The following is a 20,172-nucleotide window of genomic DNA, read 5'->3' on the forward strand; positions in this document are numbered from 1 at the left end:
CTCGTTCGAGTTCCAGTTTTCTTACCGAAATTGCCGATGTAGAACGTTTTGAAATTCTGAGATCGATCTGCATCTGATTGTTTATTTATTCCACTATCGTTTATCAACAAGTATAGATGCAATTGATTTGACTAACATCCTCCATCACAAAAAAAAAACAAAATAAAATAAAATAAAATAAAAAAAAAAACACAAAAAAAAAACCGTCCCCGTATTTGAAAGACAAATTAATACTGATTATTTCATGTTTCTATTCTTCACATATTGCATCTATAATTTTCTGTTATAAAAAAGGCCATTGCAGGACCTAGAGATTGAGGACCCCAAGGATAAACCACATGCCTGTTCTTGCAAAAACCTTCCATTCAAATATGATCTTTCCGGTCACGTCATTACGGGAAATTAAACATAATCGAAAACGAATCTCTCCGTAAGGTCCAAAGTACCGTGCACCACGCTCCACATAGTAGAATTATAACTTAATATAAAATTTATATTATATTATATTATAAAATTCTAATGGATTCCATGGAGGACTGCAAGAAATGTATCAAACGAGAGCAAGAAGACATTGACTCACTGTCAGATTGGATAAAGGCTGTGAGGCCTTTAAGGAAGGAATATCGTTTAGCCAGATCCTTTGATCTCAGTTCGCGCTATATAGAAGACACATCATTGTTTAACTATCCTAATTTCGGGGATTTTATACGTCGAATCTAGCCCAAAGAGATAAAGGATACTACAAGCACAGTGAAGTCTCATATCATGACCTACACTTAGAGGTCGATGGTAAAAGAAAACTTTTGACCAGTCTATACGATAAACGCGATGACTTTTCATTCCGTATTGTCAGCTTTCCTTTCATCTGTGACAACATCCCGTCGGCACCTGCGTAATGAGCTTTCATATCACAACGCATGCGTTATGCCAGAGCTTGCCGTAACTACACAGACGTTTTGTACCTCGCTAGACTTCTTACAATTACTTTTCTGAAACATGGTTATGTTGCTACAAGATTAAAAGTCGTCACTACAGAAGTTTTATTGTCGTCATCATGAACTTGTGGATCGTTACGGTGTATCCATCTGCACCATGTGAATCGATTTGTTCAACGAGTCAAAGTTTTTCTTTCCTCTTTCGTCTACCTGGGATTTGACTTTTTATGAGCAGCTCGGCAAGTGTTTTTAGAAAAAAAAAACAGAAGACGCTTATCCTACCGGTGTACCTGGTCCATGCTGCCAGTTTTTAGTGGAATCTGAATGGCTCATTTTCTTTTGTTGCATTGTCCATAGTATTTTGGTTATTTCAAGATCTTTGTTGTGTTTTCACTGCGTGGTCTTTGTCCCTGGATTACATTCTTTTGATTTCCTTAACATTTGTATCTTGTAAAACTAGATATGTGTGAATTTTGTTTGTCGGTAATTTCAGGCAATAAGATGTTTGGCTTTTAATGCTGAACTCTACACTATGTAAATTGCATATCTACATGAATTTGAAGGAAAGGCTAGGCCCCATTCTCGTAAAAACAACAGAGTCACGTGATAAGGATTCTTTCTCTTTTGCAAGATATGTTAAAAGAGCGACTGATTTTCGTTCTAGAACGATTTAAAATTTTTGCCGTGCGTATATATATACATATTGAGATCATAAGAAGTTGTGGATCATTAGAAGTTCAAGTGATACCTTTTTGTAAATGTGTCAATTAAAGAGTCGCATTTAGATCATGGACAGTCATTTCCTGTTTCATGCTGTAACCTGAAAGTTGAAACATTTAGACACTTTCTTTGTCACTAATGGTCTCACATGATGGAAAGAAGAACGGATATGGTGAAACGCAATAAACACCATAGTATATTCTTATTAAAAATCCAAAATAGTAAAAAACTTTCAGAGATCACCAAAAGGGTTTTCAACAATTGTAATAACAATTTAAGTAAGCTCTGAAATGGACATCAAATATTACAAAAGCAAATTGATGCACGAAAAAGCATCAAGTTTAACATTCGAAATAGAAATAATTAAATACGGAACAATTTTACCAAATTTTTTACATATTTTTTCTAGACTAACAATATTTCTGTTATCATTCTGTATGTCTTTTTGGACAGAAAAATACAGTTAAATATTTATGAAATAAATTCACTTAGTTATTCCTTGCCACACAAATACTATATTTTTCATCTTTATTGTTACTGGAAATTCTACTGCTTTAATTGGCAGTTTTTGATTGTCACATCTGTACTTAATAACTTATAAGTATGTTGACTTCATTACTACCGTACATTGAGTAATTTTCGCTGGGTGCTAATTTTGGCGTACTTTAGTCTTTCTGAAAACGCCATAACATATTCCGCGAAAATTTACTCTGGGCTTAAGTATTTCGTGCACCTATAAGCATCGACCAAAATAAGAGACGCCAAAATTTATTGTATACGTTTTGTCTAAAATTTGCCAAACTAAATTTTACACTCGCCAATATAACCCGTCATATGGTATTCTGTCATCATTTGGCCGCATTTAAGGAGGTAGACCTAGGGTAAGGGACACAACTCTTACAAATCACTGGAACGTTTGTATTCATCTTTTTACATCAATCTCATGTAAGCATCAAAGTAACATGGACTGATTTCATGCTGATTCAAAGGAAAGCTTGAAAGGCTTAGGTGAAATTGAATATGATACAAACATATCACTGATTTCAAGTGTAATATTCCTTACCCTATGTCTAACTCCTTAACGAGTCTTTGTATTGTTCAAACGTTACCATTAGACTAATTTCCTGGTACAATACAAATAAGTCTTTCCATTTTTTAAAAAATGCAACAGCTGATCTACTGCATGCTTAGAAAATGATTAACCATATATTCGTTACAACAATCCCGGTAAATTTTCGGTGACTTAACAACCACTTTTTTCATAAAGTATCATTAAGGACATTATTGTATTTAGTATCATTTTTTTTCTGGCGGAACAATATCGACATCACTCTATTTAAGTACTAATTACTAATTTTCACCGAATAGCTTTACCGTCATCACATCTCTAAAAAACTAATAAGTGGAAGGTAAAATATTAGTTAAATTATAAATGTATTTTTATATGAAATTCACAGTATTATATTCTTGTATTCCTACCTTTTGCACAGCACATCTATTTTAATTTAAAAAATTCCTTTATTGACCTGCGATATATCTGTCGATTTGCTCAATGTTCATCGTTCAAACCTTCACCATTTTATATTTTGTTGCATTTTCAACGTGTCATAGTTTTCCTTTCCTCTTTCGTGTACCTTGGACTTGACATTATATGAGCGGTTCGGTGTTTCTATAAATACAGAGGACGCTTATCCTACCTGATCCATGCTCGCAGTTTTTATTGGAGCCCAAATTTCTCATTCACTTCCATTGTTTTGTACGTATTAATTTGGTTATTTTATGTTTCGTTGTTGCATGGTTATGTTTTTTTAATTCTGCGTGACTCTTCCCTTGATTACTCTTTCTTGTTAACTTTACTATTCATTGTTCAGCGGCATCCCCTGGTTGTATTGTTACACCTTTGAATTAGTTAATAGTTACAGTATAAAGGTTTTGGGGTTTAATATTTCTATGTCTTTTTGAAGATTCATTAATTTAGTTATCAGATACATACATCAATAGTCCCTAAAGCTACAACCTGGTCTCGGCATGATTTGTATATGAAATTTTCTTTGACATGGGATATCAAACAATTGACTTCTTTTATGATTACTAACACTTTAAGGCCTAACATCATAAAAAAGTATTTTATTTTGTATAAAAAGGGATATTTTACCCTATATAGCAAACCCTTCATCGTACCTCCAGGTCTACCGGGAAGGAACACATTTGAAATATAGTTGAGATTTATCATATAATAAAAATGGCATGTCCTCGGGGGTGATATAGGGATATCGGATTGAAACGACATGTGATACAGGTTTTGATATGTAATATTCAGTAAATGACACAATATCTTAACTTAATACATGATTTTGAGCGTCACTGAGAATAAGATGAAACACCTGGTAATACACTGGAATAACTGAAAGCAGATTTAAACAGACTTGGTAAAATGATACCACATTCAACCCCAGAAACTGTTCATGTTATAGGTGACCTACACCATGATCAGAATTATATCGACCAATTACAAACAAAAAACTTTCATATTTTAACATAAATCTAATGACCAATTACCGTAAAGTTTGTCATTAGAGGAACGAAAAGGAGAAATGTAATCAAATTTGATATCATGGTTATAAAAATCAATATTTCCATTGACATTTTTTGTAAGAGAATAAATGTTGCCAAGTAAAAAAATACACTAATATTCATATCAATGTGCAAGCTTTTTTCGTGGGGAATTAAATATTTTTTTTTTTGTAAACAGTTCCACATATTCTCTCTCTGATCCATAGTATCTCATCAGCAACAGTAAAACAATGGACCCAATAAGTAGAACGAGTAACTGGATCTTAACGTTTTTACAATATTACGAGAATGGATATGGTGAATATGTCAGAGAGAAAACAACTCCAAAGGGATAATAATGTCAGCTCAAGGCCACCCGTGGGTCTTCAATGAACGCGAGGAAACGCTCATACAACAGGACAGGCTATAGCTGGCCCCCAACCATCATTGTACCGACAGAGGGAAAGAATTGCCCCTACTCCAGCAACATAAATGTAAACTGAAAGTGAAAACGAAACAATACATACAGATGACAGATATTCCTAAATTAGGACAGTCGCCAAAAATACGTTTGGGTTAAAGTACTTTGGCGTGAACACACCATCCGTCTTTTAAATCTGATCACTGTGGAAAAAATATAAACAAAACAAAGATTAGTTGAAAAAGTATCTGAGTCTCTAGTTAAAACAGAAACAATAAAAATCATCGACTTATTTATTGCCATATCTAGATTTAAAATTTTGCCTTACCACAATAGGAAGCAAAGAAAAAAACCTCCCAATGCCATACAAAAATATAAGTTCAATGAAACCCCCAATGCCATAGTTGAAATGAAATCAATACATTAAATTAAAAGTCTGCACCACAAGCATTATGACCATATTTAGAATTTGATTCAAAACAACACTTAATTAAGATATACTTTTCAATATTCTAGTTATCTCCCGTTGTGCGTTATCAAGTTGCAATAATCTGGCGCAATAGGTAATCAAAAATAAAAAAAAAAGACTATCCGTGCGAGACCCAAACGCAGTTAAAATGCAAAATGTGTCAATTTGTTTGTTTTGGATAATTCAATATAAAACGGATATTAAGGAAATTAAAAGATAAAACGCTTCCTTATCAAAAGGGGATATGAATAAAGATTTGAAAAAAAAATGTAGTGACATTGAACACAATTCAGTGCATCTTACATTTTCGAATGCATACCAAAGAGGCCATTTGTAAAAGATTTTTACAGAAAACAGTAATTTAAAAGATTGGACTAAATGTACACGAAATCGAAAAAGGCGAAGAAATATTTGAGCAATTGTAGGTTAGTCATGGTGCATGTTATTGACGTCTTTACTGTCTTTTTGATAACAAAACCATATTCATTCAATAAAATATCCTGTGATAATAATAAAAAAAACTTAAACAAACAAACAAATATAAATACTGATAAATAGAAAAATTAGAAATTTTCAAATTGGTTAAAGAGTAAACAAGAGAACCAAGGTTATAGCGGTAATCAAAAGAATGTAATCCAGGGACAAAGACCAGACATGGAAAACAGACACACACAACAAAGAACATAAAGTGACTAAAATCATACATACAAAGTAACAAAAGCAAATGAGCAACTCGGACTCCACTAAAAACTAGGAGCATGGACCAGGTGCACCGGTAGGGTAAGCGTCCTATGCTTTTCTAGAAACACCCGCCGAGTTGCTCATAAAAAGTCAAGTTTGGGGTAGACAAACGAGGAAAGGAAAAAAGAGTTATCAGAAACTCATTCTTGCTTCTAATGAATTGGGAAATGGGATACAAAAGTCAGTGTACTAAAACAGTTCATTGTTTTCACCATTATAATAATAATTTGTATGAAGTATTAATACATGAAAACATTATTTTTTTCCACATTGATAATATTTAGCAATTTTAAATTTACCAAGATGTTCAGATATCACAATTAAAATGATAATCATAACCAGCCTCTAGCGGCTAAGTCATGCTTTTTTCATGTATTACAAACGTGATGACTTTTCATTCAGAATTGTTAACTTTCCTTTCATCTGTAGCAACATCCCTTCGGCTCCTGCGTATGGAGTGTTCATATCACAACTCATACGTTATGCCAGAGCTTGCCGCTTGTATCGCGCTAGAACTCTAACAAATAGGCTTCTGGAACAGGGTTATGTTGCTACAAGATTGAAGTCATCACTACAGAAGTTTTATGGTCGTCATCATGAACTCGTGGATCGTTATGATGTATCCATCAGCACCATGAAAACTGATTTATTCAACGGGTCATAGTTTTCCTTTCCTCGTTTGTCTACCCCAGACTTGACTTTTTATGAGCAACGCTTACCCTACCGGTGCACCTGGTCCATGCTCCCAGAGTCCGAGTTGCTCATTTACTTTTGTTACTTTGTATGTATGATTTTAGTTACTGTATGTTCTTTGTTGTATGTGTCTGTTTTCCATGTCTGGTCTTTGTCCCAGGATTATATTCTTTTGATTACCGCTATAACCTTAGTTCCCTTGATTACTCTTACAGGACCTAGATATTGATTGATTGATTGATTGATGGGGTTTAACGTCCGAGCAGTAATATTATAGCTATATTCAGACGATGAACATGAAATGGATGTTAAAAATGAACATGAAATGATAATGAAATGAAAAAAAAGGATGGGACACAAGGATAATAGGGTCGACAAATTTTGATTGCCACTGGAAAAAGGGGGATGGATAAGGTCGGGCAATTTAGCCTCCTGTGGCGGAGCGCAAAGGTTCCTACTCCTATCGAGTACCACAGCAGGGTTCTTCAACGTGCGAAGAACGTGGCATCTTTCCCAACACGGGGCACCAGTATGGTTTGCGGTCAGGTTTTCCGTATTATAGCCTGACAACCCCAGCGTGTAACATGCCAGGGGTACCCCATTCCACCACCTGGGCCACACATCCAAGTTTCTCTGTGGGCAGAGCGCCTAGCTCGGCTAGGTTTCTGAGTACTATTTAGTCGCCTTTTACGACAAGCTTAGCGCTGCTACAGGCCTATTCTTTTAACACCCGGACCTGCACGGGGCCCTAGAGATTGAGGACCTCATGCCTTTTATTGTAAAAACTCTCCATTCAGATATGGTCCTTCTGGTCATGCATTATGAGGTATTTAAACATCATATAAAACGACTCTCTCCGTAAGGTCCTTCCTAAAGGTCTCAAGTAGAGTGAAATACGCTCGCACGGATGCTTTGGAGAACTATGCAAGGAAACGAATGGGTAAAAGCTCTGAGGTATTTAATTTTGTGACGTGTGAAAATTTTAAGTAGATCAATGACTCAGAACAACAGTTTTTGTCCGCAAGACACATTATACTCTACGATTATTAACGGAAAGAAGATGTAGTTTATAATAGCAGTAATAAGACCGATACTGCTACCACACTCTCCAAAGAAGAGATTTTGTGAAACCATACATCTGAACTTTCCTTTTTCGGTATCTCTACCAAAGACGATGATTGTGATCTATGCATTGGATTCCTAAACTCTTCAAGAATTCATACAAACAACGCTACATAGCTGGATCTACAGAATCCAAATTGCAAAATGTACAACCAAACCATAAATCTCTGCCATCATTTTTTTGTCTCTATGTTAAATACGATTATTGTGATCTTCCGTTCAAAACTGGATTCCAAACATCCCACTGCATCAAAACCTATGATTTTCTACCTAGTACACTAATATTCTCCAAACCCAGATAAAATCCCCACTCAAATACATTATACATCGTTGTTACTCCAGACGAGAGATCGATAGTAAAGGAAAAGTCATGATACGTCAGACGCGATGACTTCTCATTCAGTATTGTAAACTTTCCTTACATATGTTTTAACATTCCATCAGCACTTATGTATGGATTTTTCAAATAATAACTCGACCAGAGCTTGTAATTTTTTGTACCGTGCTGAATGTCTTGTCATCATCATGAACACGTCTGTACCATGACACCCAATCCGTTCACAGTCATAGTTTACTTTCCTGTTTAGTCAACCCGGACTTGACATTTTATGAGCGTCTCGATGGGTGTTCTAGAAAAGCTGAGGACGCTAAACCTATCGGTACATCCGGTCCATGCTCCCAGATTTGAATACGAGTTGCACATTTGCTTTTGTTTCTTTGTACGTTGAGTTTTTTTAATGCATGTTCTTTGTTGTGTGTAAGAGTAATCAAGGGAACCAAGATTATAGCGGTAATCAAAAGAATGCAATCCAGGGACAAACACGAAACATGGAAAACAGACATACACAACAAAGAACACAAAGTAACTAGAATAATACATACGAAGTAACAAAAACAATTGAGCAACTCGGACTCCACTAACAACTGGAAGCATGGATCAGGTACACCGGTGATGTAAGCATCCTCTGCTGTTCTAGAAACTTATCAAATTTTGAAGAAAAATAAATTGAAGATGATTTAAAACTGCAAAAAGGCATGTATTTTTAAAAATGTGAATATACTCTTCTTCGTGTTCTTAAAGTTTACATCTGCCTCATATTATACATGTATTTGTAATTTACATTAGCAGAATCAACTCGTAAAATGTGCCAGTTGTTGAACAAGTTCTTCCCTAGTCTTATTTCTAGGGAAACATCTTAAAGGGTAATAGTACATTGTCCTTTTAAGTAGTTTTTGTTTACGGCTGATCTAAAAACCAACATCTTTGGTGTTTTAGAGTGTCTGCCCAGCATGTAGAAATTAGTTTTTCTCTCTAACACGTGAAACAGATGGACAATTTAAGATCCAAGATTCATGGCCGGAGATGACCCTTACAAACAAGTAATTCGATTAAAAATAATTTGCTACATGTTTATTGCAGCGTGAATTCAGGGCTATTTCAACAGTCGACCCAAATATGCCAATTGGCACAAATAGAGGGGAAAAATTTGTTTACCTAAATTATGAAGTTTCAAAAAAAAAAAATAAATAAAAAAAATCAAAATAATGCGTCCAGTCTAAGCTTTTATAATTGGTTAAGTTGATGCTAATTGAACCATAACCGATATGACGTCATGTCAATTACTGTTTTTTATCCTTTAAAGCACATATTCTTTTAACATCGATCACAATTTGGGGTATGTGAATACTGAAGAAATCAGTATTTTTCTGTATTGCCTGGTTTTCGCGTAGAATGAGAAAAATGAAAAAGAGCATGTTTAAATTATTTTCAAAGAATTTTGAACATAACAAATGTATAGTATAATTACAAACTTTAATTATCTACCAGGACTATTAGGTATTATCTTCCTTAATCGCATGATGTAGTTTCCAAAAGAAAATATACACGATAATCAAATGTCTTACCACAAACGTAGCCCATATAAAACCACGTCAAAATGTCATACTTTACATTTATTGATTATATAATTAAACGGTAAAATTTTCATAATTGACAGCCTTGTTATCATGAAAACACTATATTCCTCAAGATGTTTACCCTGGTGAATTAGGTATGGTCTAATTTATTCATAAAAAACAAGTTATTTGAGATATCCGGAAAGTGTTTTATTAAGATAAGATTTGAGCATAGGACAATGATGTTTGATTAAAAACTTACTTGTTCAACTCTGTAGGATAAAAGTATATTCGGATGAATAAAGTACTTAGTTTGTTCGGAAGAAAAAAAAAGATTCTTTACACATATAATGATTATTTTTCTTAGAACAAATATGACGTTTTTCGAAAGACAGATTGGTTAATTAATAAAAATATGTACAGTACGTCAGCGATACATAGAAGAGTTGAATTTCATAAAAGCCTGAAAAATTGCTTAACAACACGAAATTGTTCTTTCTAAATAGGATGGCAAGGCTATAAAAATAATAGGATAATTTATTGGAAAGAGTGAACAACCAACATATAATCATGAACGCCGATGAACGCTTAGATTTAACAAGTGCGATGAATTTGTTCTGCGCACAAATTAAATCTTTTTGTATTCTTGGCACGATAACCAGGTGATTATCCCATTTACTATATACATTTTCTCCATAAGTTGGTTGCATTTTTCAATATGAATTAGTGAAATTACTGAATGTATGTGTGTTGGCGGGGGTGTGCGCGCGCACGCGCGCGCGTGTGTGTGTGTGTGCATAACTTCATCACTATTATAATACCAGTTTCTATCTTGAAATGAAGTAGACAGGAAGCAAATACTTATTCTTACAGTTAATTAAAATGCCAAATAGTTGCGTCTTTATAACACTATTAGCTTTATCGAAAAGTTGAAGTTTCAATCTTGTAACAATTGTTGTTGTATAGTGAATATCAATGGCTAAATAGTTCAAGGAAATAATTGAGAACACTGTTTTACTGGTTAAATTAGGGTATTGCAAAATATTAACTCGGTTTAATCAAGTTCAGCAACATAAGAAATTCGCCGTTGCTCGTTTGATATGATATTGAAATCAAATAACTTGAGTTGAAATATTTCGACATTCAACTATCCTTCTTTATGAAAATAATAATTGAATTTGAATTTAAAGCTAGATTTACATTGATAACAACCAGCATCTATGCCAAATTATCATCTTATTCAGTCGTATGTTTGTTCGCTTTGCTGCCATTTGCTTGGTGTTGACTATTTCAAAGGAGCGTCCAACTTTGGTACCTTAGTCATGTAACCATAATGAATGTTATTTTCCTGACGAGAAAGTTCCGAATTTAATCAAAGCATTTAAAATCTCTTACACGATGCCAATTGTTTTTAATGGTTACATGAAACATAAACAATAATAGATAAATATTCCCAGTATAAAATGCATATTTTAAGATTTATCAGGATAATCAGGTCGTGCTCAAATCAGGAAATAATCATTGCCTTTCGTTACAAAATGTAAGCAATTTCGTTACTTTACTATCGTTGTAGTTTATTTTGACTACACCAGATTTCAACGACGTGAATTAAAGAGAGGGAATATTATATGAAAATATTCAAATATGTAGAATAAAAGAAAACAAAGCAAGTTACTGTAAACATTATTACTTTTAAGGGATAAATTATCAAATTTATGGTATATGGACGATGGGGATTGTGGAGCGGTTATTTCATACGGAATTTCTTTTTGGAAATGATAAAATCGGTCTCATAATAGTTGAATACAAAATTTTGTTATGTGCAATTAAAAGCAAAGATTTAAACATTGTATAGTTTTGAAATTGGAAAATTAAAGTTAATTCTATATTTATATGATAAAGAAAAATGCATTAGAGATTTGGGTGTTCATTTAGAAATGGAGATATTTCTATGTGGAATGGGATTGGGCATAATAAAGAATGGGTATAGAAACATTTGGATAATAGCGATGAGAGTAATAAGAGAATGGGTCTACGAATAATGGAAAGATTAGGAAATAGTCAGTCATGTAACAATAGGATTATGGGTATGGTATCAATAGGAGGAACACAGAAAAATAAAAGAATGGTTATTGGAACAATTTGGAATGAAACTTGGATAAAGCATAGGTTGTAAATCTGAAGTTTGAGCTATTATTCTGTTGATAAATGAATGTCAATGTTTACAATCAATTTTTACGAATCAATTTTCACCATCGTATCAAATTATAAGCTTATTCAAGCTTAATAATAATTAACAAGTAATATAGTCAGGTTTTAGTTATATCTATGCAGAAAACAATTCATCTCTTTTGATCACTTTTATAAACAAGTTCAGGAATAACAGGAAAAAAGATAAGTACAGATGTGTACACTTGTGTTAGTGATCATGACAACTATTGTGTATTTACCACAAAGTAAAGGTAGGTTATGTAATCTTATCATATTTGTAACCAGTCTCTGCAGTTAGGAATTCAAAAAACGGGAATTTGAATTGTCAATACCTCGTCATAATATTATTTACGAAGACAAAATTTAATTTCGTTATTAAACACTTTTAGTCTAGTAATACATATGATAACATCGTATCATATGTCGTTAATACTTTAGTCAAAACATCTTCACCATGAACTCGTTCGTCATTATAATGTGGTCATCTCCACTGTGACAGTATCGTTTTGAAAGAAAGAAGCTTAATCGCCTTGATTCATTTATTTATTCATTAGTTTCTGTGTATATATCTTTATTTTATTTTTATGGGTCTGTTTTTGTGGTCTTGTCGTTGTCCCAAGATTGTGGATATTATGTTCGTTGTTCTATTTCTGGTTTCTATGTTTTATTTAATGAACGATAAAAAAAAAGAGTTGCTACATAAGACGTGTTGAAACTTTTGCTAAATCGTTGTCTCTCAGGGTTGAATTATTTTCAAAACAACAAGCTATGTTTAAAAATACATTTTGTCTGAAAATTCTAATAAAAAAATGCATGATATATTTATATTTTGATTATATGTTTTTGCATATGTATTGTATATTAAATAAAATATTCCACCTCATTTTTTTCTTCGGTGTATTCAAAGTTCGTGTTATACACCAAGGACAGCAGACCCATTTCTTATTCCTGACTTTGACTTCGACGTTTTATTTTTTAAATTATGAGCAAAGGGAAATAACTCTGGAGCTCCAACCGATCGCGAATTACTGATTTACTCTCCGATTGGAGCAATTGAAAATGTTTGACCTATTGTAGTTTCGTTTTAAACTTCAGTGTATCCTTTTGTTACTCTAGTTTCCAGTGTCAACTTTTTCGCTATACCTGTGTTTAATAATGTATTGGGCCCAGTTGCAACCGCCCCTGTGGTGTGAGGGTCATCGTTCATTGAAGACCAATGGTTGTTGTCTCTTTGACAAACACCCATATTTGTTATATTGGGTGATTTTAAATAATGTATTTCAAACCAATAAGCTACTTATGGAAGTTTAAATAGGTTAGGTTTCAAAGAAAGACAATGTTTACTGTTCTTCTTTTCCCCAATGAAACCACCAACCAGGTTGTCGTGTGTTGGTGGTTTACGTCCCTTAAAAAAACTTGCTTAAATGGCTTGCAATTCGTTAATATGGGAAAACGAATATCTCTGCGATATATCTTTAACCTAAATATTAGCAATAGGAGGTGTGGTATGAATGCCAATGATATAGTCATTCACCTAATGCCAAATAACGAACAATTAATTTAAGTATTTGAGTCTTATTCCTAGGAGATTTATATAGATTATTATCGCAAAATCCCGTTTCGTATGAAATTCTATTCCGGACAATAGTTCCCAATACTCATACAACAACTGTTCTAGTGTTGAGAATATGCTACAAACGTATTGCTAATGTATTTGGGGATGTCTATATTTTAAGTAGCACTCTAACTAAGAATCTTGCAAAATGCGATTCATGGGTAGAAAGCCTACATATTTTTTATTTTTGATATTTTGTTTGAAATGTCATAGTAAACAGAGATTGCTCTGTAAATGACGCTCAAATACAATATAATCTACTGGATTTTCAATATTGATTATCTCCTAAGAGCAGGCAGATTTGAATGAATAATTACACACTTCATAGTATAGACCCATAAAACAACTTAATTACAAAAATAAAAATATGTAGCCTTTTTTGGGGTGTATCACATTTTTCAGATTTTGCATGATTCTTACAAAAACAGCTACTTAAATACTGTAAAGACTTAATTGCTAAAAAATCATTCTTTTGCATTTATTGATTTTGCATTTAAGCTTCTACGAATATAACATTGGGTAAGCCATGTCAAATGTCTAGCCTAAGATATAAAAATGATACTTCATACGAGAAAGCAAAGTAATGCAGTTGACGGAAACACTCAGATGTGGGATGGAACGGAATTCCTGTGTTCTCACACTTCCAATGTTTCCATGTCACATTGGTTTGCTGTAGACTTATGTCACGTATGTTACGTCAACTAGTGTAGAATTGACTGGAAGACTTGACAGTTGTTGCCGTGAGTAACAAATGTTTTTTTTAAATGATATTTAGTAAATGTCATTGTGTAATTATCCACCAATGAGGTTATTTTAAGTGGAATTCCTATGTTAGCCTTATCGTAATTTACAACATACAACATTGAATGTTGTCGAACATTTTAGCGAAATCTTTGTTGGATTTTAAAATATTCAGAGCTATGACATACCAAGATCGATAGGATCAAGATTCCATACGCCCCTTGTTTTGATGTTCCAGATTTCATCAGAAAAAATGCTTGAAATGCTTAGCCCTCACCTCATTGAGACATATGTGCAACTTTATCTTTCCATAAAGACCATTTCTAGACCATTTCCAAGAGTAATCAAGGGAACCAGAATTCTAGTGGAAAAAAAAAACACACTTTAAACAATATAATAAAACGCATATTGATACACATTAAGATTTGAGTCTACGGACTTCCATGTTAACGAAAAATGCTTTGTAAAGTTCGGGAAATCGTTTTCGAGTTCAGGATAATAAAACCGTGTTTTTGAACCAATGTTGTCAATATATTCTGCTAAGATGTATAAATAAAACATTACTTTGTGTTTATTTTTCTTTACAATTATTACATAGTATGCCGATATGTTCAATGGAAATTGCAATTTGTTACAAACCATGCTACGATAGACAATAAAGCGCAAGCTGACGTCACACGTCAAGTTGAAACCGCCGACGTCAAAATCTACTTTGTATACAAAATCGTCAACAGAAATCAGAACATCCCCCTATTGGATTGCAATTTTTTATGGTATGAAAACAAATATTTCAATCGAAGTAATTAATGTTTTCTATAGCTTTAGTTCCCTTGATTACTCTTCTATTATTTATTAGGTAGGAATATTTATGAAATTCGTAGTATGTACGAATGGTTTTTTTTTAAATTTCATGCCACTATGCATGACTATAGTCAGGTGATGTGTGTTAATTAACAATAATTCTTTGTACTGTTATTTAACTTACTAAGTTGAAAGAAAAAAAGTTTTACGTATTGTTTTGAAAAAGTGTCATCTTAAAGAGCTTGCCGAAACTACGCAGACTTTTTGTATTGCGCTAGAACTCTAACAAATAGGCTTCTGGAACAGGGTTATGTTGTTACAAGATTGAAGTCATCACTACAGAAGTTTTATGGTCGTCATCATGAACTCGAGGATTGTTATGGTGTATCCATCAGCACCATGAAAACTGATTTATTTAACGCGTCATAGTTTTCCTTTCCTCGTTCGTCTACCCCGGACTTGACTTTTTATGAGCAACTCGGCGGGTGTTTCTAGAAACGCAGAGGACGCTTACCCTACCGGTGCACCTGGTCCATGCTCCCAGTTTTTAGTGGAGTCCGAGTTGCTCATTTACTTTTGTTACTTTGTATGCTCTTTGTTGTGTATGTCTGTTTTCCATGTGTGGTCTTTGTCCCTGGATTGCATACTTTTGATTTCCGCTAGAATATTGATTCCCTTGTACTGCTGGCTAAAATAATGACTGTGATGACCATTCACAGTCAAAATATAACTGAAGCGAACAAATAATGTCTACTTAAAGTAAGTAAGTAAATACAGTGTTGAGTAAGACACACAATTATTGATTGTGACAATAGTGTTGTCTGTATTAGCCACAAAATGGCTTTGGATTATTATAACTGTTATAATTTTGTCTAGCAGTGTTGATTCCTCTTATTTGTATTCGATATTTCTCATTTGTTTTGCTTATGAAATACATTGTTATTACATGTTAGCCTTTTTGGCACTGTGACGTCATTCACATCAAACGCTCCACCATGAACTTTAAAAGAAACATCTAAAATGCTTCTTAGTTAAATAAACGTAAACTGCCCTAAATTGGCTACATGTATCACCTATCTTGCCAAAGAACAACTTTAACTAAAGTAAGTTAAACGATGTTTAATATTTCTAAGTGGAATATTTTAATTGCAATATTGTAAGTACTTGTGAGGATTAATTAATGATCTGTGAATATATACATAATTATAAACTTTCAATGTTTTACATCAATAATGTAATGATGTTAGATCGACTGAACTGAGATATGGTCGTTTACCAGATCAATCAGATACACTCGGATCACGTCTAGGAATATACAGTTTCTGGTAAAACCCATCCTTCCAGTTTACATTGAACATTAATCGTAAGAGTAGCCATAATTTAAAGCCTATTATGATGCAATTATATTATATAAAATTAAATTCAAGTGTAATCTTAACCATTTATACCTTTTATTAGGTTATAATAGCTTTCATGAGAAAATAAGCTTTAAATAAGGTTAAACAAAGTCATCAAACGTAACAATTTTTTTACACATCTAAAAAATCAAATGTCTATCACATTTTATTAACTTTTAGTTCGTGATATTTTACTTTTTATCAATTTGCTTACTTTTTACAAGTCTCTAAATAATTAATCATTAATTTTTCCTATTATGTCTTTGATACTAGATCAAAAGTTATGAACCTTAATCATGCAAGCCAACACGATAGATATTGTCACACCTTGGTATATTAGGTGTGTTCTGTGGTAGTGTAAACTGAGCTCTAGGTACTGGTTTGAATATGCATCAATTGTGAAAAGTTCCACAATGAGAGTCATGACTAAGTATAGATACAATTATAATCTTTATTTAGATCAATGTAGATACTGTGTGACAAAAAGTTATAATCCTCTAAAATATTACTGGACCCATCTGGGGGAGATTATGCAAAGGCGTAGGAAAAACGTCTTTATTAAGAATTCATTAACAAATACAAAGGGGCACACCTATAGGTAGTGTATTTTGCTAGACCTGGTTTCAGGCGTCAGTTTCACAAAAAGTCGTAAGTGTAAAATTGATCGGAAGTAATGACGTCATAAACTAAAATAGCATTGTGACGTCATGATTTACGATCTATTTCACACTTACGACTTTTTGTGAAACCGAGGCCAGGTGGCTTAAACAGTTTGACGGATCAATGTCTTTCTATTCATTTTTTCCAGTATATCAGTATTTCTCTACTTTGTCTTATTTACGTCTGCAGACGACGCAGTTGTTTATATACGGTGTCCCACGACCCAAATACTGTGGAAATTGTGAGCCCCAAATACGGTTATTGATTGACACACCCTTTGGTTCCAGAGTCATTTATATGTTTCCTGCGATACATGTACAATAAACGTAAAAAAGGGGTACAGAGAGAATATACAATGATGCTTTGCAGAACAAAATATGTGGCTACGAGGACCGAATTTAACATAATCTTCACATAATATAAACACTGACATAATAAATCAATCTACTACTAACAAGGTATGACGATAAAATGGGAACATATGTTGAAACCCCGGAGAACTAGAGCGGGATAGGACCACGTACCCTCGAGTCAAACACGGAGGGGCGAACTCTGTAAACTTTCTACTTTCCTAAAATATCAATAACAAATTCATATAACACCCAATTTAATACACAACGACATCCTGGCATATTGAGTTGTCACTGTGCTCACTTAATGCAATGCTTCTATAAAAGACGTCCCGTTGTTATAAACAGGAATGAAGGGTAAAAATGAGAGTAAAGACTGTTTGACTGATTGAAAACATTACAAAAATACAACATTAATTCCTTACACCTAATCATGACAATATCACACTCCATCTTAATAACAAAACCTGTCAAAAATGAAAGCGACATTATTGGGTATTTATGAGAATAAATAGAAACGAAAAATAACAACAAAACAAATTAAAGTAACGCATAAGAAAGGGTCATCATTTTAAATCGATATCAACATATATCCCGGATTTTTTTGTGTCTTCAACGTCAGTAAAGTTCTTTAAACTTATGTATAGGTGTAGAAACAACAAACAAAACGAAAACAAAACAACCCCTCCCAACGTTTTAGTGCTTATTTTAGATGTTTCTTGAACTCAACAAACTATGGTTCTATATGTGACTATGAAATATTGCGAAATTTTGAACAAATTGTCATTTCGTTGTTAATAATTGTAAATTAATCCCAATATACCCAAACGTGACAAATATATGTTTCCATTTTTGTGTACATGGATTTATATTTTTTCAGCCTTGCTTAAATTTAAGTTCGATAAACATAAACACCTTACAGAAATAGCTATAAGTGCCAATTGTCTATTTGTATACACAATAGAATAATAACTTACTTACTAATGATGGAGAGAATTAATTTTAAATGAAAGTAATGAAGTTACAACATATTCTAATTTTAATCACAATAAGCTTTGTCAACATAACAGCAAACAATGTAAATAACATGGGACACGTCATTAATAATCAAATGGATAGGAGCGATAACAAAGGTGAACCATTTACTGTCAGTCTCTGTAAATACATAAATACCTGTTTGCTGTACACGTGTTTCAAGGAGTAACGTCTCATCAGCAGCATTAAAATCAAATATGTAGGAAGATCATAATCAAAATATTAGTTGTATACAAGAAGTACTCAAAACCAAAACCATCGAAAGAGGATGCCATCACCATCACCGAGAGGGTCTACCATATGCAATACATGGAATGAAGCCTCAGTATTATGCGTATTTTTTAATTTTGGAATACTGCGAAATGTTATAATAGGGTGGACTACTGGGTTGGTGAATACTCAGGTCCAACAGCAGCGAAATCGACCCAGTGGATCTTAAATACAAAAAGAAAAAACATCGAAAGAGGAAGCCAAATCCATCACCGAGAGGTTACGAACCAGGCAGTTGGTGAAACATACTTTAATAAAACAACACACACTATTTTAAGAGTTAAACTTGACTATTTGCACTATCACAATCAAGGAAAAAGGACAGGACTTTCCATGTCACGTTGGTAAATTGAGTTATACTTTCATTGAAATCCCTGAAAACGAACTTATCAAGGGCAAATAACATAACTCTATATAAACATCATTTTTCTAACATTCTATGAACAATATCTGTGCTAATCCAGTGATGCAGGTATCAAATAATTAAATAGAAAAAAGAAAGCACTGAGTGAAATTATGCTGTCAGGTCAATGGGATTTTTTTGACATGCATGTTTTTGATTTTTCCCATTATCCCAATTCTACCAGAGGCTGATACTTAAAACAACTCGGGCATAAATTAGTACATACTCAAGTTATGCAAAGTGATTAAGAAGTAAAGTTTTTTTGCCTTTGTCTTATATCATTAATAATATAAGCTATATCAAATCAATAACATTCCAACGGCAGATAAATCTGTCAAAAACTTATTCAAAATATTTCTGAGCAAATCCAGTGATGCAGGGATCAAATAATGGTCTTTTCACATAGAGCAATCACCCTTAATGGAATTATATTCTTAGATCGATGGATTATTTACATGCATGGGTCTGATGACTTTCCAATTTTGCCTGATTCTTACATAGACTAACACTAAGAACAACAAGTCGAGCATAACACTAGTAATGTTCTTTGGCTTTGTCTTACATCATTAATAAATCAAATCACTAGGGAAATACTTTAATTTGAAACATCGTATTTTGTATAGTATAAAATTTTATGAAATAGGCTAAAAGATTACCGAGGGGAGTTTTTTTCGTTTCTTCAAATAACGATTTGAATATTTAAAAAGATGAGGGCTCTTTATATGGTTTTTTTTTTGCTGACGACCGTTTCGTGGTCATCAGGTCGGTAAGTGTTTATTATATACTTAAACAAAAATGATACAGAATTTAAAAAAAAATAGAATAGTCTTTTTAAAGCTCAATAAAACATTTATTAAAAATGTTTCGATAAACCATTAGGATTAATTCTTCATTAAAAAGGAATACGGGATTCGCTTCGCACAGAAACTAGTGTGAAGAATATTTACAAAGTCCTGAAGAACAACAAATTATTTCAAAGCACGTTTAATTCTAACTGCACTTTACAGTAAAGGTAAGAAATGCAAAACCCTACTCAGATCATCTAAAACACAATGAAATGACAAGTGTTGTACCTTTGTCATGAGCACGAGTTACACCTTTGATAACTGATCTTAACAACGGTATTTACATAAACATAT

This window comes from Perna viridis, chromosome 14, assembly GCF_037379345.1.
Source record: "Perna viridis isolate PV_CMFRI_1.1 ecotype Kerala chromosome 14, ASM3737934v1, whole genome shotgun sequence".
Lineage (NCBI taxonomy): Eukaryota > Metazoa > Mollusca > Bivalvia > Mytilida > Mytilidae > Perna > Perna viridis.